The sequence below is a fragment of the Artemia franciscana genome, chromosome 19 (assembly GCF_032884065.1).
Source record: "Artemia franciscana chromosome 19, ASM3288406v1, whole genome shotgun sequence".
NCBI lineage: Eukaryota > Metazoa > Arthropoda > Branchiopoda > Anostraca > Artemiidae > Artemia > Artemia franciscana.
Genome location: NC_088881.1, coordinates 18,266,486 through 18,289,532, shown reverse-complemented (window position 1 = coordinate 18,289,532; position 23,047 = coordinate 18,266,486). Strand labels below are relative to the sequence as shown.

The 23,047-nt window shown below is 36.1% G+C and overlaps 1 protein-coding gene across 1 annotated transcript in view; it reads right to left on the bottom strand.

The window, feature by feature from the left end:
• Positions 1 to 23,047, bottom strand: part of LOC136039368 (endothelin-converting enzyme 1-like) — a 223,018-nt gene extending 199,971 nt beyond the window's left edge. The window contains exons 1-2 of the mRNA XM_065723039.1: positions 22,712 to 23,047; positions 12,253 to 12,419 (exon numbers count right to left, since the gene is read on the bottom strand). The gene's annotated coding sequence lies outside the window, so the exon portion shown is untranslated. The remainder of the gene's footprint in view (positions 1 to 12,252; positions 12,420 to 22,711) is intronic.

Below are 23,047 nucleotides of genomic sequence, written 5' to 3'. Positions count from 1 at the left end.
CTAAGATTTCCGGCTCCCCCCAACTGCCCCCCCCCCAATTATGCTGGATCCGATTGAGATTTAAAATAAGAGCTGAGACACGAGGTTCTTCTAAATATGAAGTTTCATGAAGATCCGATCACTCCTTCCTAAGTTAAAAATACGTCATTATTTCTAATTTTTCAGAAATAACCCCCCCCCCCCCAATAGATCGGATCCGTTCCAAGTATGTAAATCACGTATCTGAGACTTCTGTTTATTTTTTCCACCAAGTTCCATCCCGATCCCTCCACTCCAAGTGTTTTCCAAGTTTTAGGTTTCCCCCTCCCAACTCCCCCCCCCCCAATGTCACCAGATCCTGTCGGGATTTAACATAAAAGCTCTGAGACACGATATCCTTCTACACATCAAATTTCATTGACCGTTCGTAAGTTAAAAATACCTCATTTTTTTCTAATTTTTCAGAACTACCCCCCCCCCCCAACTACCCCAAAGAGAGCAGATCCGTTCCGATTATGTCAATCATGTATCTAGGACTTGTTCTTACTTTTCCCACCAAGTTTCATCCCGATCCCTCCACTCTAAGTGTTTTCCAAGTTTTAGGTTTCCCCCTCCCAACCCCCCTCCCAATGTCACCAGATCTGTTCGGGATTTAAAATAAGAGCTCTGAGACACGATATCCTTCTAAATATCAAATTTCATTGAGATTCGATCACCCGTTCGTAAGTTAAAAATACCTCATTTTTTCTAATTTTTCAGAATTAACCCCCCCCCCCCCCCAACTACCCCAAAGAGAGCGGATCCGTTCCGGTTATTTCAATCATGTATCTGGGACTTGTGCTTATTTTTCGCACCAAGTTTCATCCCGATCCCTCCACTACACCGTTCGTAAGTTAAAAATACTTCAATTTTTTTATTTTTTTCGAATTAACGGTTTTCATCCGTTAATTAATTTCTAAATCACTGGAAATAATCCAGTTTTGTTTTTCGCTTTTTTATTCTGTGCACGTCCATCGTTAAATAACAGCCATCCAGCTATAGCAGTTGGATGTGAACTTGTGTAGCCAATTTCAGATAGCTCTTTTCTTATTAAAATGAAAAACACATTTTAAGGTTTTTGAAAAAATTTTAGAACACTTCAAAGGTCAAAAACATGAAATGTTATGCAGAACTAAAGAATTTATAATAAAAATAGTCTTGTTTCGCAACATCCAAAAGTAACATTTTAGAAAGTTTTCAATTTTGAGAATGACTCTAGAAAGTTTTTTTGAAAGCAATACTTCGATAATCTAATCAATATGAAAATTAATATACATTTTTTTCCATTCTGTATGCGTAATTTCAAGATCCTCAAAAGTCATACTTAAAATATACTCTCAAGGCCGATAATCACCCGGAAGACATCAAGCCATAAAAAAAAGTTCGTTGAATTGTAAGGTATGGCAGTCTTCTGATTTGTATTTACTACAACTACTTGTGCTAGTCATGACACAATACAATTTGGTTAAAGAGGGGGGAGGGGGGTAAAGAAGAGTTGGTATCGACTATTTTGTTTTTCATGAGCTTTGTTGAAGAACCAAGGTAAAAAGCTGAGATTAAACAGTAGGCCTAAATTCACGACAAAATGTAAAAATATCCAGATTAGGCACATACGGTGAAAATCTATTTTGATGAAAGGGAAACAATCCAAGTTCAAAACGAAAAAAACTAAGAGTTCCGGATAGGGACAGTTTCTTTTAGTAGGCAGTGAAAGAAAAATATCAACAAAGACTCTAGATATTTTGATGACAAAGTCGGTAATCATTATCAGTAGAGTTACTACCGAATCAAAATTAACACAAACTATATTTATACCAAACAAAATAACCACTTCAGGGTCAAAGCAAGCTACCGGTCCATTGATTTAAAAAGTTCACGAACTGTTCTTGACTTTTGTTATACTGCGTCGAATAAAGGTGGTACAATTTTCTTCAAACTTTTATGTCAGAACAAGTTACCGGTCCATAGACTTAAAAAGATCATTAACTGTTCTCAAATTTTTTTATACTGCGTTGAATACTGTTATTTTTTTCGTCATAAAAAAGACAGTGTGGTCATGAAAAAAATACCAACAAAGTTTAAAATTTGTCAACGTCGAGTACTAATTTTAGTTTTCTAATTTTGGTTTTCATAAAGTGCCCTTGTCTCCTCTGTTAGTCTGTTTTTCTACAAAACTGTAAAATATGATCAGATAAACTAAATAAACACGGGTGCAACTAAAAGGACTGCATCCTTTTACTCCGGTGTAGCTGAAATTTATCTTTTTTCTTATTTAAACGTGCATGACCGATATTTCTCTTTTTGAAATGTCCTTAATAGGGTTAGAAAACTGTCTCTTTTCCATGTTTCACTGGAGTTCAACTTTATTATTTCCCATTTCCGCTTTGTTCGCTGGTGGGTGACTTACCGAGGCTTCTGGTGACGAAAACAAATGAATAATTTATACCTTTTTTTGTTGCTGTTCCGCCGTTTTCTTCAACAGGAAACGTTTTACGTTCAGGTTATTTTATGAATTACCTGGTCCATCATTTCTATTGCCCCACTTTAAAGTTGTTTTTTTTTTTAATATTATTTAACCCTTTTTACGATCGATATAGATTACACTGATTTGAGAAAAAATAAAATAAGATATTGTGTTTTGGATTCAGATACACATAATTTATTTTAGTGGTTAGCAGGGGCATAGCTCCAGCATTTTATTGGTGGGGCAAAGGGGCAAAAATTGAGATTGTCTTCAATTTCTGCATTGTGCTACTATAAGAAGACGTAGATGGGAATCAAATCCAATCCCTTCTTCAATACCTTCTTCTTCTTCTTGTTCAACTTTCTATTGCTTTTTTAAATTTGGTTCTGAGCCAAAGAAAGAAAGTAAAAAGCTCTGCCCTTTATTGATTTTATTAGCCTGTTATAACCAAATAAAATTGGTACAAATTGTATTTTTAACAACGTTATAAAACGCATCAAAGTGGAAAGCTGGACAAAACTGTTTTTACAGAGCTGGTTAAGGTATCTCACATCGCTGAGACTACGGAAACGCTTATTCTGAAGTAATTATATACAGATTTTGTAGCAGCCCTTCTGTCCCGATCATGGGACCACATGGGCTCTCTTCCACCTAATTGGGGGAGGATATACCAAGTGGTTAAAAAGTAAAGATACCCAGTTAATCTCCTAAGTTTTCAATAGGACACTTTTTTCCAGGCGATAAAGAAGAAAAAATACTATTTAGCAAAGACGTTACTCTCTTAAATTCAAAAACATTACAGAATACATAAATAAACAATGTACACGCATCAAAGTGGTGGACTCAACTTTTACTGTGCCCGTCAGCAATGAGTTGCTGCAGATGACAGTAGTGTATTGTAAACAAGCTTTAGATGGGTGATTATGACTTTCATGAGGTCAGTTTTTTGCCAGCATTACCGTTAATATTAAACTGTATATCTCCCTTCCACTTCCATCAACTCCTGTGCCCATCATAGGAGACTAAATCTTGCAGTTCAATTACAGACTATTCCAAGAGCCCCGTTCACTGCTTCATTCAGTTGCATGTGATTTGTAAATGACGTCTAAGTAAATCAAAAGGTGCGCCCTTTAAATTTTTGAAATTCTTATACATGAAAATTACAACCCTTTATTGATAGACATGATTTTATATATATATATATATATATATATATATATATATATATATATATATATATATATATATATATATATATATATATATATATATATATATATATATATATATATATATATATATATATATATATATATATATATATATATATTAACTTTGTTGAGCATTGTTTGATTAAGAATAATCGGTAAATCTAAACAATTCTTGGCAGTATTATGGTTGAAACCTCACATTAATTAAAACTTGTCTGAGATGTCAATTGGATGGAAAAACCTGACATCTGGAGCTTGAAAATTACCTTCCCCTTTTGTATCTTTGTTAAGAAAAACAAAATTTACCAAATTACACATTTGTTTGTGAGTAAATCAGGGTATGGTTGTCTACAGTTCCAGAAAAGGGGAATGCTAATATTGTTTCATGTCTAAATTCCTTTCATGCGAAGCTGACCTTCCTAGTGCTGCATGTTAAAACTGATAACAATAGATAAAAAGTATGGCTTGGTACCACTTAGATGTGAGAATAAAATTTTTAAATTGTGAGAAAAATATACATATATTGTTTGGATTCACTTAATCCTACTTCCAACAGACATTTCGTATAACCTGCTGATCCAGAGATAGATGTCACACGAGTAGCACTGGCGTTACGTGAAATGCGACTAATAGCAGTAATAATCCTCAATGCATTTATGACAATTCTTTTTTTTATAGCTGGTTAAAAGAAATACTTATAAAAATGAAAATAGCGAGAAGTCAGCATAGTAATGTATATAGAGGCAGTTCTACCTATATGGGTTAGCATGTGAATCTAAACCACAAGGAATAAGACGTTATCAGCGCTAATTACGCGTTTCAACTACAAAAAAGAGAATTTGGAGATATATTGAAGTTTTGATTTAAATATTGGAGGTTAAAGAGTAAAACAATTTAATGATTACTGGAGCTCTCCCCTCCCATTAACTTATATGACTAAAATAAAACCGATTTGACTGGTCCAGCTGCAGTGCGAATATTATTATAAGAGTCCCTAAATCTTGTTTTCTTTTTCGATTATCTCTTTTTAATGTTTCTCAATGAAAAAAGTTTCCTGTTTTCAGTGATTTTTTGTTTTTCAGTGATTATATTTCTGTTCTATTTGCAGATGTAGAGGGTGTATTCATATCCATTTTTGAAAGTTCCAAAACAAGAAAATCTTATTTTGAACTGATAGATCTTAGGAAGAAAAAGACCCTTAACTATCAGGGGAAAAGAATTGACATGAGCAAACGTGACAAAACTGAAAGTATAGTAGATTTTGCAACTTTGCAATTAACTAGGCTCACCTATTTACTTGATAATAAGGTTGCGAAGGCGGTATATTTGTATGAATATTAATGTAGAACATTTTAGGAAGAGTAATGGACCCCTTTTTCTGCTTTTTTATATTGAAAAAGAGGGTAGATTTACTAAAAAAAAATATCTACTCGAAGTAAAGAACGAATTGGAAACTTCAAACAAGCAACAATTTTAGAAGTTACCTAATAGCTTTCTCAAAGTTATTGGGTGAGGAGGAGACTGCCCCCGTCCCTTCCCCCCTAAACGATACCACTGGTGGCTAGGCCGCCAAATCGATTAACTGCACAGCATAAGCAAATTTTTGCCAATTTTGGCAAATTGGCAAATTCATGGAAGGAATGTTTCATATTTTGATTATCCATTACTACATCAGTCTTTTTTTTTTGATAAAAATGTTTTAGATAAGTTTGTCTTGGCGTATAATTTTGACCATTGAGAATATGTTCGATTGCATTTTTATATGCGATAAGTCAATACATTTTTAACATTTTTAGTCAGTTTGGGCTATTTATATTTATTTCCCTCACCCCTCAAGAAGGTACGAATAGCACCTCTGCGTAAAGACCGTCTTTAAGATAACTTCGTCTGAATTTCGACCAAACTCAATTCTTTCAGTATTTTCCGGAGTCTTCGAAAAACCCGCGAACAATTAATTTTGTCTTGGGGCCACACTGGTCATTTACCTTAAAGGCAAATTTTTTGTATATGTCAGAGATTTTGAGAAAAACGGCAATCTCATAATTAGGAAGTGATGCCAAGGGGATTAAGGAGGCGTTTCGGGAGGAAAACAGGGCAAAGGAGAGAAGATGGTTGCTCACTAATCTTATCTTCTCCTTAAAAAATACCAATAAAACTTATAATTTCATATCTAATGCGGCCCTCCCAAGAACCTAAAACTACCTGTTATATGATAGATGGCTCAAAAAAAGAAATAGATAAACCAATTGGATTATCTTTATAATTTATTTGTAATTCTATAATCTTTTCCCTTCTTTTCAATGTTTATCACATGCTGATAAGCAAAAAGAAAGAAATACATTCCTATACTTGAATAGAACAAAGCCTACAAGGAGAAAAAACTTGTGTTGTTAACAAAAATAGTCCTATAGTCTGTAAAGCGGATCATCCATTACAAACAAGACAGTAATTGACATTGACGACATTTAATATTGGCTTCGACCTCTGCAAAATAAACAATAGAAATACTCCGTGTTTATCAACAAGATGCCACCGCAAAAAAAAATCCGGAAAGAAGTATATACATATAACATACTCTTCTTATTTCCTAGCTTTTTAGAGACAATCTTCTCATTAAGAGCTAAGAAAAGACAGGAAGGAAGTCTAAGAGACTCAGCTTGGCTAACTGAACATCGTGATGTTAACAGGAGTCAATGCATTGTAAAACATTAATCTATGGAGCTATCTATCATAGAAGTTTCAGCGTCATGAAAAACGACATCGGGATAGAAATATGACAGAAATATAAAGATGGAAAATCTAAAACTGTGGGATATCATTACGGGATGTCTAGCGTCATTTTCCAATCAGAAAAGGATCATTAAGGAAAAGTGGATCGTATTTGTGTTAGAGTTATAAACTTTTTTTTAATTTAAAATGTAGCCAAACATTTTACTAGTAATTGCGACTTTTCTGTTGAAAATTTTAAATATTATTGTCCAGAATACTGAAAATTAAAAAAAAAGCTTCGAAAATTTTTAGAACTAATTCTAAAAATTAGTTTTGAAACTAATTTTTTTGGGGAGGATGGGGGCTATAAAGCTTTTGTCTCTAATCCATCAAAATGTTTTTGCACAATAAGCACCTATGGGAATTTTAATGTACGAACAGTTAAGTAGCAAGGTTAATCCAAAGATACCATATGCTACTTGGTTTTCAAAATTGCTAATCTACAAATATCACACGAAGGGCGTCGGCTATCAACTTGAAACTTTCAGGGATGGTTGAAGACAATGTAGACATTGAACTGCAACTTGGGGATGAGAGAGCCAAAAGAGACAATATTCACCCAAGTTTTGAAATTATCTGCAAGTTTTGATTTAAGAAGGGGGGAGCGGTAGATTGAAAGGCACTATTTGTACCGAGGCCATCAAAACATATCTGGAATATGCCAGGAACAGTTTAGGGAAATAACTTGAAAATGTAAGGCAAATTTTGGGAGAGAATGTGGGAGGTTGGGGCAAGAGGACTTTTAAATTTCATTATAGGGGGTTGGAAAAGGGTTAAACAACTCTTATTCCTAATTTACCTTTTTTTGCACTATAAGCTCTAACAATACTTACAATGTACACACCGTTAAATCAAAAGACACCGGGTGTTGCCAGTTTATCAAAATGGCATATCTGCAATATATCAGGAAAAATAGTTTAACATCTTTAATCTTTCAAGGAATGTCGAGCGAGGGTAGGCTGAGGTATAACTATGATTACAGGGACAGGGTGGAATTCAAGTCAAAAGACACTTCTTGCCTCCAGGCTATAAAACACATCATCTGAAACATCTCAGGAGTGAATGGGGGATGGAGTTGTAAAATTCAGGTATTATAGAAGAACAAAGAGGGGGTGGGGTCAGCGTGATTTTAAATTCAGTGCTTGGAAGGGGTAAGTATGCTTTGTCTGCGATCAACCAAAACATTTTTACAATATATGTAAGCTTCAATTGAAATTATAATGTATGCACCGTTAAGTAGCAAGGTAAACCTTTGACACTTTGTGTTGCCAGGTTGTAAAATTGTGCTTACACAATATTATTACGCTTCCCCAATTTTGACTAATTGTGACTACAACTTATGACTGTGAGTTGCAACTGGGACTGTGACTATTTGTGACTTTGATTGCTTGTGACGGCTACTCTGAAAAAGTCCAACTGAAAATGTGATTGCAACTGCTTGCGACTACGACTAATTGTGACTGCAACTGTGACTGCTTGGGTTTGTGACAATGACTACTTATGACTTTCGCTACTTGCGACGGTAACTACTAGTGACTGCGACTACTAGATATTGCAACTACTTGTGACTGAGCTGCCTCTAAAGCTACTTGCACTTGCGTCAGTGACTGCCTGCAACTGTGACTACTTGAGGCTATGACTACTTGCAACTATGACTATTTGTGACTCCGACAACTTGTAAACGTGACGACTTGCAACTATGACTACTTTGACTGCAACAACTTGTAACTGTGGAGCATATCACTTACGACTCCGAATACGAATGCATTTTCACTGCTACTGTGGCTGCTTGAAACTTCGACTATTTTCAACTGCGACTGCAACTACTTACGACTGCGAGTGCAAAGCTTGTGACTGCGAATGTAACAGCTCATGACTACGACTGCTACTACTTGCGACTGTGACTACTAGTTTTGCTACTACTACTGCGATTGCAACTCTGACTAGAAATAAAAATGAAGATTCTACCATTACAACTAGAACTATTGGATTAAATCAAAAGATTTTAATTGCAGTCTGATTTTCAAAATAGAATAGTGTATCCACGTTGTCAAAAGGACAATATATCACGAATGGCTAAGGTTATGATGTTAAAACTTTAGGGCAAGTTGAGGGGAGTGTTGTACTAAATCAAAAGATAGTAGGCGCATCTAAGCTGTCAAACGGAGGTTTCTATTCTGATCTCCGGAAAAGGTGAAGGTATTAAGTTGAAACTTTCATGAAATGCGAAGGGAGTTGTTAAACAAAATTAAAATACAGTATGTGCATTGATAACAGTTAGGTAGAGCATAAATTTGAAACATTTAGAGAATGTTGAGGGGGGTAGTGAAATTAAAGACGTTATGTGCATCCAAGTTGTCAATGGGCATAGCTGCAATATGTCAGGAATAGCTAAGATTATTGAGTCAAAACTTTCAGGAAATGTTGACTGGGATGTTGAACCAAATCAAAAACAACCAAACGCATCCTGGTTGTCAAAATGGCATATACGCGTTATCTTAGAAATAGTGAAGGGTAATAAAACTAATTTTTAAGACAAAAGGTACCCCCTTCCCCAATCTACGCAATGACCCATCAGCCCTCCTCCATTTAAGCTGAATCAAAATTATACATGATTATACATAATTTTATGATAAATTAAGTCACTCAACTTCGTTAAATGAAATTTTAGAATAAGTATCTACGTTAATCATTAATTGTGTATCTTCTAGGTGACTCTTTATGGACGAATGCCCTATTGTGTGGCGTAACTGCCTCTGAAAATGGAAAGCTCAACATAAAGCTTTTCAATAGATTTAAATCGATTGCTGCATCAAAATTTTCAGTCGATTAAGCTTTTCTCTTTTTGAGTCGAAATTATAGTTAGGTCCCACAAAATAGCAGAAAACGTCACTTTACTGTGGCAATCTTTTTGGATACTTAAAAATTTTGACAGCGCTCTCTGAAGTGCTGAATTTCATGGTATAATTTACATCGAGATATCTTAATCCTTGGGAGTGTTTTCCTACTTTTTTGAGACAAAAGGGAACTTTTTTAGGCTTTTACGTACTACTTCGAACTTTATGAACATTGTATATTGGTAATCAGAATAAAAAAACAGATTCTTTTGACGTATTTATTGTTACCAAAACATCTTTTATTAGAGTTTCGACTACTATTAGCCCTGGTCTCTCCTTTATTTATAGTTCATTACCATGAACCGCTTGATTAATCAAATAATTTTGAGCAGTTCGTTAGGTAACAATGGATGGTCGACGTTGGAGCCGAACTGGAAAGCGATCAGTTTGTTTTGCGTTTACATCATCTAGATTCTTATTTCTTAGATGTCGTTGTTGCAGAGACGCTAGGAAATTTTTCTTAATGCAAGAATGAAAAGTAAAGCTTTTGAACTATTAAGGAATTGACGGTTAATTCTCACTTGGATGTTTAATTTTCTGTTCTGTTAGAAGATAGTCACCTTTTTAAGACTTCTCAGAAAAATAGCACCTGTTTCCAACGAGTTTTCTTTCTGCACTTACAAATTAGAAGAGAGGAGATAACACATTCTAGAAAAATCTGAAACTTCCGAGCAACCGAAAAACAAATAAAATAATCAAAAATTGGTTACGGAATACGAAAGCTGCATCTGGAAATACATTTTACAGAGCATGAAAAAACTGAAAAATCGTTTTCTGTTATTGAGCATTAATAACAACCAGTTGTTTTTGTATGGAAGATTTTTTTTTACTTCCAAGATATGGCAAAAATACATTTTACAAAGGGAAGACTTATTTTCTTTATGTACGCATAAATTAGAAGAGAGGAGATAACACATTTTAGAAAAATCTGAAACTTCCGAGCAACTGAAAAACAAATAAATAATCAAAAATTGGTTACGGAATTCGAATGCTGCATCTAGAAATACATTTTACAGAGCATGAAAAAACTGAAAACTCGTTTTGTGCTATTGAGCATTAATAACAACCAGTTGTTTTTGTATGGAAGTTTTTTTTACTTCCAAGATATGGCAAAAATAACCTTAATAAGGGAAGACTTATTATCTTTATGTACGCATAAATTAGAAGAGAGGAGATAACACAGTTTAGAAAAATCTGAAATTTCCGAGCAACTGAAAAACAAATAGAATAATCAAAAATTGGTTACGGAATTTGAAAGCTGCACCTGGAAATACATTTTATGGAGCATAAAAAAACTGAAAACTCGTTTTGTGCTATTGAGCATTAATAGAGAGACAAAACACCTGCAAACACAAAGAGGCACACACAAGAACACACAAATACAGACATAGAAACATGCAAACACCCTCTACGACACAAAGATGTAGTGAGAGAGGCAAGCAAACAGCCACTCAGACACAGAGGCATAGTGAGTGAGAGAAAAACAACTACAAACACATAAGAGTCAGACACAAAGTCAGTCATAGGGAGAGAAACAAGAAAAGAGCCACTCAGCCACACAGGCATAGTTAAAGTGAGAAACAAAAACACCCACAAACACACAGAGTTAGACACAAAAAAAAACAAGGACAGACACGGAAACATGCAAAGACTCCCTCGGACACACGGGTATAATGAAAGACAAGCAAACAGCCGCTTAGACACGTAGGCATAATGAGATAGAGATAGAGAGAAACAGAAACACATACAAACACCCGCTCAGACACACTGGCACAGAAAGTGAGAGAGACATGGAAACATCCGTTCGGACAAACAGGCATAGTGAAAGAGACATGCAAACAGCTACTCAGACACACAGGCAGAGTGAAAGAGAGAGACAAAAACAACTACAAACACACATAATCACACAGACAAACATACAAAGAGAGACATGGACACATGCAAATATTTGCTTAGACACAAAAGCATACTGAGAGATGCAAACCCCCTCTCAGACACACAGGCATACTGAGAGACACAAGTAAACAGCCGCTTAAACACACAAGCATAGTTAGAGAGAGAGAGAGAGAGAGAGAGAGAGAGAGAGAGAGAGAGAGAGAGAGAGAGAGAGAGAAAAAAAAACCTACAAACACACACAGTGTCAGATAGACAAAAAAACAATGACAGACACAGAAACATGCAAATATCCGCTCAAAACAGAGGCATAGTGAGAGAGACAAGCAAAGAGCCGCTCAGACACACAGGCATATTGGAAAGAGAAACAAAAAAGACAGACACTGGGACAAGCAAACAGCCGCCCAGACACACAGGGAGTGAAAAAGAAAAAAAATCCATACAAACACACAGATTTAAACACACAAACAGACACACAGGCACAGAGAGTAAGAGTTAAAAATACATGCAAACACGCAGATTCAGTGAGAAACAAACACTGGGAAAGGCAAACACCCGCCCATACACACAGGCACAGAAAATGAGAGAGCCAAAAACACATATAAACCCAAAGATTCAGACATACAAACAGACAAAGACAGACTTTGGGGCAAGTAAACACCCACCTAGACACACAGAGAGTGAGGAGACAAAAATTTGTCTCCTTCCATATACGGAATAATTTCTGTTCGTTTTAAGTTTTAATGCTGCTCCTTACTTTAAGTTGAAAAACCTTATTTTTTTTTATTTAATTTCCGGTTGTTTTTCAAGTTATTTCAGGAAATTAACTTCCACCCCCCTGTGTGAAATTTCACCCTAAAAAATTTCCCCAATGCTCTCCTCCCCACGGAAAATTTTCCCCATCGACCCCCACCCCACGGAAAATAAACCCCCAAAATTTTCAACATAATTCCTGATAACAGATACTATACGTAAGAAATGAGCAAATTTTAGAACTTACAGCCCTTTCTCCAGAGACTCTGGGAGTCATGTCATCCCCAAAGGCATAGTTATAGGACGTTTCACATATGCTGAACAAAAGTGCTATCTCAAAATCTTGATCTGATGTCTTTGGTGGAATAACGGGCGTGGGAGGAAAGCTAGTTGCCTTAACATCATTTTGGTCACCTAAAAAGGACACTAGAGATTATGATTTCTGATTAAATGATTCCTCTCCAGATCTTCTACGATACCCCTGGAGAAAAAAAAAATACAAACATACATCCGTGATCTTTTTTATGGCAAAAAGAGTAAAATTGTGCATTTTTGTGAATAGGGGCCTGAAACATATATAGTAGGATTTTCTGATAATCTGAATTTGATGGTCTGATTTTTATTAAGAAAGATCGCTTGACTTTTTGGTGATGTTTCCCGCCTTTTTATAAAATTGGGCAAAAGTTCTCAGGCTCGTAACTTTTGATGAGCAAGGTAAAAGTTATGAACTTTACACATTTCGAAACAGCATAAACATGCAATTCTTTTGATGCATCTATTTTTCCAAAATTACATCTCTTAGAGTTTTGGTTACTCTTGAGCCAAGTCGTCCCTGCCTACAGTTCATCACGACGAACTGTCTAAAACTTGTGGTTTGCGTAGTTATTGCTTTATTTTGATAATGACTTGTTTCTGTGCGGGTCAATGAGTAGTGACATAGCACTTTGCAAATATTATTTTGAATATAAAATAATTATTTTCAAGTTGAAATATTATTAGTACTAAATTATGTTTCGTTAAAAACAAATTTAGAAAATCATCAGTAAATAAATTTTTACCAATATGAGGCAAAATTAAAGTAAACAGAAGGACATGAGTTTTGGATTTTAATTAGATTGCGTTTCTTTATATCACCTCTTGTTATTATCTGCAATGGTCTTTATAGTCAAAATTAATTAAATGCGTTCACAGAAAATACTCAAAAGGAAAGTAATCAAACAAAGAAAAAGAAGCTAGAGGGCCATTTCTGTCAAATATTTACTTTTTATTCTTTGCCTCCGTATATGTAATTAAAACTTTAACAAGATGCAGTTCCTTGATATTTAATAAGATGATATCACTGTGCTTGTTGCAGGTCTAAGGTTTGTGTTAACATGGCAGGTACAGGAAGTCTGTCATTTAGTTTATGTAATGTAATTTCTCTTCGTATAATGTGGGAATCAACTACTAGAGGACATATATTTTAATTAATAGTTATGCTACGGTTTTTCCCTCTTCCAGTTCATTTTAGCCTTCATCCCTCGCAAGGATAGCATGATCTCTCTTCCCTTCACTCGCCAAGGCTAGAAGCCCAGACCCTTAATTTTCGCACGTTTCTTATCATGAGATACATTAGCTTTATTTATTCTTATTCAAATTTGTGTTGTTCATTTTTTGGAATGGCTTCAAAGTATTCTGGAAAATGTCACGTTTCTAGCTTAAACAAGGTGGTTTCAGATCACAGGAAAGACAGACGCACCAAGAGTCAGAGTTATGATGAATCATATCATCATTACACATATGCAGCCTGATGCTTATTAAAAGCTATGCTTAGATTGCTACCTCCAACTTTAATCTCTTAAATCACTTATGATGGTAGAGGCCGGAATGGCACCGGCAGGACCCTATACTGTCATTAGTACCTAAAGAAGAAGTGTTTGTCTTACAAGGGAAACTTGCCATCAGGAAACAAGATGTCCCACGCACTATGTAAATTTTGGTGAAATTACATTCTTAAAGCTGGGTTCCACAGCTTATTCAACTCTAGTCTGGAGTCAGTAATCCTAAAGCTCCAATTCTGATTTTACACGGATCATCACGGTTCCGGGCACATAACCTTCATAGAACTCAAGCAGCTCTTGGAAACTTTTCAATTTTTTTAATAAAATGGTTTAGAGTCTCCCAAAACAACAGAGTTTATCTTTGCTTTATTATACCTATTTTAATACAGTTTGCTTAATTTGTAAAATTTTGGCTAAGAAACAATAGCTTCACTAAAATGAGGTTTAGAGACAAGAGATTAGAATGACAAAAATTCAAGACATGTCAATAAAATTAATTGGGTTTATTTATTTTGTAAAAGTTTGGATATTTATAAGCTAATCAGAGCTTCAGGGACAAAAAAGTAATCTATCACGTATTTTTAAGAAAATGACTGTCTATTGAATATTACTACAAAAAAATACAGGAAAACACCGTCACTGCAGGAACATCAAGAAAAGTTGGGGAAGGGGGCTGGATCGTAATTATGGCAAATAAGTCAATGAACTGACCAAATATTTGAAAAAAAGGGTCAATATTAAAGGAAGATGCGCAAACTCATAGTCCAAGGTCCGGTAATAGTCTTGTTTGTTGCTTATATCTAATAGGTTTTGTTATACTTCTCAAATATGCAGCGCTGGATTTTGGTTGAGCATCTTTGTATAATTCTATATTTGTGGTTGCAATATTCGTTTGTTTAAAGAATTGTTTGTCTTTACGGATAAACAAAGTCGTTCAAGACAACAAATTCGATTTGCAGCGTTCCACGTTTTTACACACAATGTAACAGAGTTAAGCATTTTTCACTGCGTTTCATAAAAAATTTTATCGCAAAAATTCGAGGATAAACCCAATAAAAAAAAAATCACTGTCTTAGTCAACTGGTAAAGCCTTCTGCTGATTACCAAAGAGTCTTATGTTGAACTACCGCTATTTATGCGTTTTTCTAGCAGTTTCCTGCTATTCATAAATACAAATGTCAGTAGTAGGCTATCAATAGATACTGCCGTGCCCAAAAGAAAGCAGCTTTTTCGATACTTCTCAAGTTATTTTGATAATCTAGAAAGACATATGGATTTTAATAATAAAGATGAGTAGACTATGCTATGAATAGAGCATGGTAAGCCCATAGGAAAAAAACAAAGTTTTTCTGCGCTACGTTAAATCATGATATATCTGGTCGTACCCATTGGCGGTTCCAGGCCTGGTCAGGGGGAGGGGTAGCTAACCACCACCAGTTCTTCTGATATCTTACATTAAATAATTTTACATTTTTACGCTCCTGTGATATACCTTGCTCACCAGATTATGAGGCCTAAAATTACTACTAGTCGTTTATATAGAAAAATAGCTTAGTTTTGAATAGCTTCACTGCGGTATCCCGTAATAGAACTAATAGTGCCCAACTTGTAGTTCATGATGCATGCAACCTGTATCCTGTCCTAAAAGTATAAAATGGTAGTGTAAACAAATTATTTCATTGTAATAAAAACAATTCAAGAAAGAGTAAGAAAATTTTATTCCTTTCAAATGGATAAAAGCAACTTGAAAAAGAACAATTTTTTTCTACCGAGCTTAAAATAATCTGAAGTTGGAGTAGTGTGGTAGTAGTAGTAATGGTAGTTGTAGTAGTTTGATAGCATGCAAATATCGCCTTTTTGATCATCTGTCTTATTATTTTCTGAACTTTCCAGATTAATATATTCAGTTAATCCTGTATTGCACCATTTTGAAAATCCACATACGATAAAAATGTTTTGATTTAGTTTAACGCTCCCCTCAACATTCTCTGAAAAACTAACATGAATGCCTTTCGTCTAATTGGAAAGTAAGGTTCAAGCATGAATATCTTTCTCAATAAAATAACCTACTATGTGTAAACAATGAACGAATTAGCCAACTTACAGCCCTTGTCCTAAGGACTTTGGAGAGGTTGACATCCCCGGAGACATAGTCGCTGGACCTTCCAACAATACTGAACGAAATAGCCCTCTTAAGGTTTTGATTGTGTGTGTTTTGGGAAATGATAGTCTTAGAGGGACTAATTACCCTCCATCAACTTTTGACTCCTAAAAAGGGCACTAAAATTTCCGACTTCCAATCAAATGAGCTCCATCCAATTCAAAGTTCATACGACATCCGTACATAAAAAATTTATATGCCCCGGGGCATAAATTACAACCCTTGCCCATGGGCTCTGGGGGATTCTGTCGACCAAAAAGACATTGTCATATGATTTTTGGACTAAATAGCTATCTCACAATTTCAATTGAATGTGTTTCGCGGAAAAAAGATGTCAGGGGGGGGGGGCTAGCTGCTCTCTATCATGTTTGATTCTTAAAGAGGAACTAGAACTATACATTTCCAAATAAATGAGCATTTTATAAAGTTCCCCGACCACCCCTTCCATAAAAACCTTGTATCTCCCTGGGGCGTAGCTTACAACCCTTATCCTCCAGACTCTAGTAGATTCTGTCAAGTCCAAAAGACTTGTTATATGATCTTTTGACTGTTTTCGAACAAATGGCTATCTCAAAATTTCTATCGGATGTATTTTGGGAAAATACGACAGGGGGTGGGGGTGAGTGGCTGCCCCCAATCACTTTAACTCTTCAAAGGACACTAGAAAATCTGATCTCCAGTCCAATAAGCCCACTCCGGAGTTTACACGAACAATCGTTCCGTATAAACCTTAAAGGGTGCTAGCCCTTTCAATTTCCAAATGAATGAGCCTTTTTCGAAGTTTCTACGACAACAAATACTTATCTCAAAATTTTAATCAGATGCATTTTGGGAAAATATGAGGTGTCTTGGGGGGGGGGTATCCACCCTCTCATTACATTGAATCCTAAAAAAGTCACTAGAACTTCTGATTACCAGCCAAATAACCCCCTCCGAAGCTCATACGAGTACCCTTTCTATAGAAACCTTGTATGCCCCAAGGGCATAACTTACAACCCTCGCCCTAAGGACTTTGGGTGGTTTTCATCCTCATAGACATAATTTGTGGACCTTTTCACTACACCAAACAAAATGGCTATCTCTAAATTTTGACTGGATATTTTTGGAGAAATGGTTGGTGTGGAAGAGGGGCCGGTTGCCTTTCAATCATTTTCAACTATTAAATAGAGAACAAGCCCTTTCAATTCTGAAAAAAACAGAGTATGAAAAAGGGGCTTCACAAAATTTCCATCAGATGCATTTCGAGAATAAACGAAGTTCTGGGGGAGGGTCTTCCGCCCTCCAATCACTTTGAATCTTAAAAATGGCCCTAGAACTTCTAATTACCAATCCAAAAGGCCCACTCCAAAGTTCCTACGACCATCTTTTCTATGAGAACCCTATACAACCCCAGGGCAAAACTTACAACCCTGGCCCTGATGGCTGCGGGAGGGGAGTGGGGTGTTGTCATCCTCAAAGACACGATTTATGGACTTTTCAACTACGTTGAATAAAATGACTATTTTAAAATTTCGATTGGATGTGTTTGGGGAAATGATGAGCAGGGGGGGGGGGGGGGTAGTTGCCCTTATCACTTTCGACTATTGAAAAGAGCACTAGCTCTTTCAATTTCCAATCCAATGAGTCCATTTCACAGTTTTTACCAAAGAGTATGGGTAACTGATAAGAGTGGAATCTTAGGTGATTTAAAAAAATCACCAACCAACACTTCGTATATTCCCGAAACGCATCTGATAGAAATTTTGTGAAGGCCCTTTTTTCATACTCTGTTTTTCAGAATTGAAAGGGCTTGTTCTCTATTTAATAGTTGAAAATGATTGAAAGGCAACCGACCCCTCTTCCACACCAACCATTTCCCCAAAAATATCCAGTCAAAATTTAGAGATAGCCATTTTGTTCGGTGTAGTGAAAAGGTCCGCAAATTATGTCTATGAGGATGAAAACCACCCAAAGTCCTTAGGGCAAGGGTTGAAATTTATCCCCTTGGGGCATACAAGGTTTCTATAGAAAGGGTACTCGTATGAGCTTCGGAGGGGGTCATTTGGCTGGTAATCAGAAGTTCTAGTGACTTTTTAAGATTCAATGGGAGGATGGATACCCCCCCGCAAGACACCTCATATTTTCCCGGGATGCATCTGATTAAAATTTTGAAATAAGTATTTGTTGTCGTATAAACTTCGAAAAAGGCTCATTCAGTTGGACTAGAAACCTTTAAGGTTTATACGGAACGATTGTTCGCGTAAACTCCGGAGTGGGCTTATTGGATTGGAGACTCGATTTTATAGTGTCCTTTGAAGAGTTAAAGTGATTGGGGGCAGCCACTCACACCCACCCCCCATCCTATTTCTCTAAAATACGTCCGATAGAAATTTTGAGATAGCCATTTGTTCGAAAACAGTCAAAAGATCATATAACAAGTCTTTTGGACTTGACAGAATCTACTAGAGTCTGGAGGATAAGGGTTGTAAGTTACGCCCAAGGGGGATACAAGGTTTTTATGGAAGGGGTGGTCGGGGAACTTTATAAAATGCTCATTTATTTGGAAATGTATAGTTCTAGTTCTTCTTTAAGAATCAAACATGATAAAGAGCATCTAGCCCCCCTCCCTGACATCTTCTTTCCGCGAAACACATTCAATTGAAATTGTGAGATAGCCATTTAGTCCAAAAATCATATGAAAATGTCTTTATGGTCGACAGAATCCCCCAGAGCCCATGGGCAAGGGTTTTAATTTATGCCCTTGGGCATATAAATTTTTTATGTACGGATATCGTATGAACTTTGGATTGGATGGAGCTCATTTGATTGGAAGTCGGAAATTTTAGTGCCCTTTTTAGGAGTCAAAAGTTTATGGAGGGTAATTAGCCCCTCTAAGCCTATCATTTCCCAAAACACATACAATCAAAACCATAAGAGGGCTATTTTGTTCAGTATTGTTGGAAGGTCCAGCAACTATGTCTCCGGGGATGTCAGCCTCTCCGAAGTCCTTAGGACAAGGGCTGTAAGTTGGCTAATTCGTTCATTGTTTGCACATAGTAGACTATTTTATTGAGAAAGGTATGCATGTTTGAACCTTACTTTCCAATTAGAGGAATGGCATTCAGGTGAGTTTTTCAGAGTATGTTGAGGGGAGTGTTAAACTAAATCAAAACATTTTAACCGTATATGGATTTTTAAAATGGTGTAATACAGGATTAACTGAATATATTAATCTGGAAAGTTCAGAAAATAATAAGACAGATGATCAAAAAGGCGATATTCGCATGCTACCAAACTACTACAACTACCATTACTACTACTACCACACCACTCCATTTACAGTATTGAGGGGAAGCTTGGACAAAATCAAACATGCTGTATGCATGCACATTGTCAAAATAGCGTATCTTAAGAATTGATTTGGGTATCAAGGTGGAACTTTCAGAGAATGCTTAAAGGGGAAGATCATCTCACAAAAAGCCAATATGTGCACATTACTGCCAGTTCTATTATCACTGCTACATTTACGACTACTATTACTTCTGTTGCGACTACTTGTAATGCTAAGAGCATTGAGATAAAAATTTCAAGAAGTACATGAATGTACAGGTTACCAAAAGGACATATCAGCAATTTCCTATTAATGGCTAATATCATTAAGTTTAAACTTCCAGGACTTAATGAGAGAGATATTCAACTGACCAAAAGGTAATATGTTAATATTACTGCTGCTGCTAGTACTAGTACCGCTATTCTACACTATTACTATTAATATCAATACTACTACTACTGTGACTGCTGTTACAACTATGTCTAAGGGTATGAAGAGGAAATTTTCAAGGCATTTTAAGGGGGAAGGTGAACTGAATCACAACACACCGTCCTTATACAGGTTGCAAAAAGGGTGCAACAGAAATATATTAGGAACAGTGTTTGGTGTGTGAAGTTGAAACTAACAGGACTTGCTGCGAGGGCTATTGAACTAACTAAAAGAAAATATTTGCATCCTAATTTTACTGCATCTACTCATACTACTATTACTGTTACTATTATTACTACTTCTATTACCACTACTCCCACCAAAGCTAAGGCTACTACAGTTAATTCTACTGCTACACTACTACTACTGCTATTCAAACTAAGGATATTAAAGTGAAAATTCGGGATTTATAGAAAATTCGAGAAACTAATGCAAAACACACTATGCCCACACAGGTTGTCAAGCGGACAAAAATGCGAAAATCGGAGAATAATGTAAATTAACGTGCTGACTCACTGGGACAAAAGTTTCAGCTGGACGACAAGGGACAATGAAAATCAATTTATGCAGGCCTGTCTCGCAGCTGTACCTGGGGACCGGCAGCCTTCCACATTCTTTAAATTATGGTTTCTCATGTAACCTAATGGATCTCTTGGAAGAAATATTGCGAGACACGAACAGCTCGCCCAAACGTAACATGAAAATGCGAGAAACGGAGAATGATGTAAATCAACATACTGCCTCAGTAGGACAACAGCCTCGGTTGGAAGGCAAGCAACAATGAGAATCAAATTATGCCAGCCAACCGCATAGCCGTGGCGTGAGACCGGTGGTTTTGCACGAACTTCAATTTATGGGTTTCTCTCGTAACCTAATGGATCTTTTGGAAGAAATATTGCGAGACACAAACGATCATGTCAAAGTTACATGGAAATGCAAGAAGCGGATAATTATGTAAATCAACGTGATGCCTCACTGGGACCACATCCTCGGTTAGATGTGGGGTCACATCCTCGGTTAGGCCTGCCGCCTAGTCGTACCGGAGACTGGCAGCGATATGTCTTGTCTCCTTAAACGAACAATAAATAAATATTTATGGATGTGCTTATAATTTTTTTCCCGAAAATGGCTCCACATTTTGTTTTGTGATTTTTTTAATTGGAATTCTGGGATTTACTGGCCTAGAAAAATGATCTAGATAGGTTACGAGTTAGAGAAAATTCATTAACAGCATTAGGTTTCGAAACAAAGACCTATTTGGGTGACGTTATATTTATATACATCAGTATTGTAAAGATATCATGTACTAATATAAAAGGTTTTATTTATGTTACATCCGTAAATGACTTCATACAAAGAATCACATCACAACCTATCTTAATAATGTCATTCAGAAAAAACAAGTGTTATCTGCGAAGATCTATCAGTCTTTTTTTTAAAAGCAAATAGTTACATAAGCATTAAAAGTATAACCAGAGGAAGACCGAAAAAACACAAAATTTACAATCGTTGTAGTTATATAACTGCTTGCTTTAAATTATGAAAGTCTACTTGCAAATAGTGTCTTTTGATATAGTTTAAATTTCTCCTCAGTTAACTAGATAGAAATCGATTTTGTTAGTCTCCTGATCATTTTATTTGCAATGAATATCCTGCTGTAAGAGTAAAAGAGTTCTTTGCAATTAAAATACAGTTTCGCTGAAAACACGTTCGCTTAATAGCTCTGTTTCTGAATTCAGCTCTTTCATTTTATTTTCAATTTTTAAATATACAAAAATGCCTATAAACTTTGTTTTAAAGCCTATCGGAAACCTTATAGATTTTTTTTTACTTTAGATGAGACCCTCTCACTGTTTATTGTTTTCTAAGAGAGAGCAAAATAATAATAATAATAATTTAGTCCAGAAAAAGCCCGTGGGCCATAGGAAATTTACATAACAAAAAACAAACAACAAATTAACTAAATTAAATTAATACTATTTAAAGAAAACGCTCCCGATGTGCCGCTGCAATCCTTACAAATCTTGCTATCCTTTTAATACTCAGGAAATTTGTCTCTTTCATTCTATCTACCATTCATATCTCATTCAATTTTTCTTTACCATACATCTCTCGCCTCCACTCATTTATTCGACACATTCACACAATAAATGTATTAAACTTTCATCCTGAGATCCACCCATAGGACAAGCAACAGATTCTACCTTCTCCCCTTTTCTCCCTTGATACTTTCTTTTCTCCCCAATCAAAAATCCATTTCCCCTCCAATCCAAATAAGTCTTCAAATCCTCTCTACTCTACCCAGCCTTCCAAAATGCCTCCTCCCCCCAACTACCCTTTATCTGTCTATACAATTTTAGCGACCCTGAACGATCCAGACTTACCCACCATATCTGTATTTCTTGGTTCTTCAACCTCTCTTGTACCTCCCTTATTACTATTTCCTCCATACCCATAGTCCCCTTTCCTTCATTCCACCGTTCCCCTAATCCACACTTATCTAAGATATCCTTAATCTCCGCCGGCCACCCTGTTTTACTATTCTGTCTCAACGCCTCTAAGTATGCTGTCTTTGCTACCGTAAATCTCTGCATACCCAGTATCCTAACCCAATATCTCACCATGGTCACTAGCCTCATAGATCGCAGCAATACTAGCCCTAAATCCCCCTGGATTACCAAATTACTAAACGAATCCCATAGTCCTAACATCCTCTTATAATATCTCATCATAACCACCTCAAGTTTTGGACCTTTCTGATAGCCCCAGATCTCTGCTCCATATTGCGTCGCCGGTACTATCTTACTTGTCCAAATCCTCTTATGTACTCTAATGTCTCTCACCCGTCTAAGACTACCCCTCACTATTTCACCGCTAATATACCTCCCCCTTGCATTCGCTAGATCCAGATGCCCACTGAATTTCCCATTACTAGTAAACTTTACCCCAAGATAAACAAATACATTATTCACTGGTATAACTTCACCTTTAAAGAAAAAATTCACATCTTCACTATCCATGGCTTTACGACCAAATCCCATCACCACTGACTTCGATATGTTCAGGATTAACTTCTTCTCTTCCAAATAAACCTCCGTAATCTCTAATAATTGTTGCAGTTTCTCCTTTGTTTCAGCCAGTAATACGATGTCGTCAGCAAATAATAGTAAGCACAGTTTAAGCAAATCTATCGATATCATTGGTGCATTGTTCTTAACGAAAAATTCATTGGCATCATTTAAATAAAAGCTAAACAATTTCGGTGAGAGCACACATCCCTCCTTTAGTCCCAATAAAGATTGCACTGGAGTTGAGCACTTTC